The sequence below is a fragment of the Anoplophora glabripennis genome, unplaced genomic scaffold, assembly GCF_000390285.2.
Source record: "Anoplophora glabripennis isolate ALB-LARVAE unplaced genomic scaffold, Agla_2.0 scaffold540, whole genome shotgun sequence".
Lineage (NCBI taxonomy): Eukaryota > Metazoa > Arthropoda > Insecta > Coleoptera > Cerambycidae > Anoplophora > Anoplophora glabripennis.
Window position 1 is genome coordinate 69,847 of NW_019416716.1, and position 1,111 is coordinate 70,957.

Sequence of the window (1,111 nt, forward strand, 5' to 3'; positions counted from 1 at the left end):
TAAGTCATAGAAATCCGTGCGATAGAGAAAGATGGCTATAATGAAGGCGTCTAATAGTCACCGCCCATTTCGCCCTTCCACAAGTAAGAAGTGGATCTTATCTATGGAAGGGCGAAATGGGCGGTGACTATTAGACGCCTTCATTATAGCCATCTTTCTCTATCGCACGGATATCTATGACTTACTTTATCCCGCTAACGTAACGGCCGATGAACCATGGGGACTTTCCGACCCTGTGTATGCACACTCGACGCAAGATATAGGTTTCCAATCTGAATCGTATTTTGTTTGAAATATGACGGCTTAACCGCTTGTCTGTATGGGCGTTCCTATTAAACTCGTGTGGCAATTTTTTACCGTCACATCTGACATTTTACGAGTTTTGTACAAAAATGCTTTCCTGGTAAATTGGCATTTTTAAAATGGGACTAATCGGCAAACTCTTATAGCAGACCCCGTATGCATTTTTTATTATCTTGTTTCTATTAAAAGAGCTGCATTTACGTTACAATAGAAAAATCAATTCATTCTAGTTAATAAATCTTGCGAAACGTCTACTACCTACTTACGAATAGTTAGATTGAATAGATTTAAGAAAATTGAAAATTTTAATTTTTTTTTAAATTTTGAAAACCCTGCAGCTTGGAAACGGCGGCCTTAAGAGCCTACGTGTGTGTACCAAAATTTACTTAATTTTAGCCACAGAATGGGCCTCTGGTTTTTTTCTGTACGCCATTAATGAACACTGTATAGGTGCCCGCAATGAAATCAGTTGAAGTTTTTTATAAAGGTTGTAAAGCATACATAAAAATGGCCTCTTGACTTTTTCTTATACTATTAAAATTAACAGAGTTAGGGAGGCTGGAAGTTAAGGGAAGATTTCAGAAATTTAAAAAAATCATAACAAGCAGTAAAATGAATTAATTTTGTAAAAATGTAAATTTTCTTTTCAAAGAAATAAATATAATTTTTAATTTTTAATAAGAAAGTTATGTCAATTTCAAATTTTTAATCGTTAATTTTAATGATGTAACAAAACTAAAACAATTTTTTTTTCTATACTATTCGATTGATTATTTAAAATAATGAAAAGTTGCCTTCGAATTTTTTT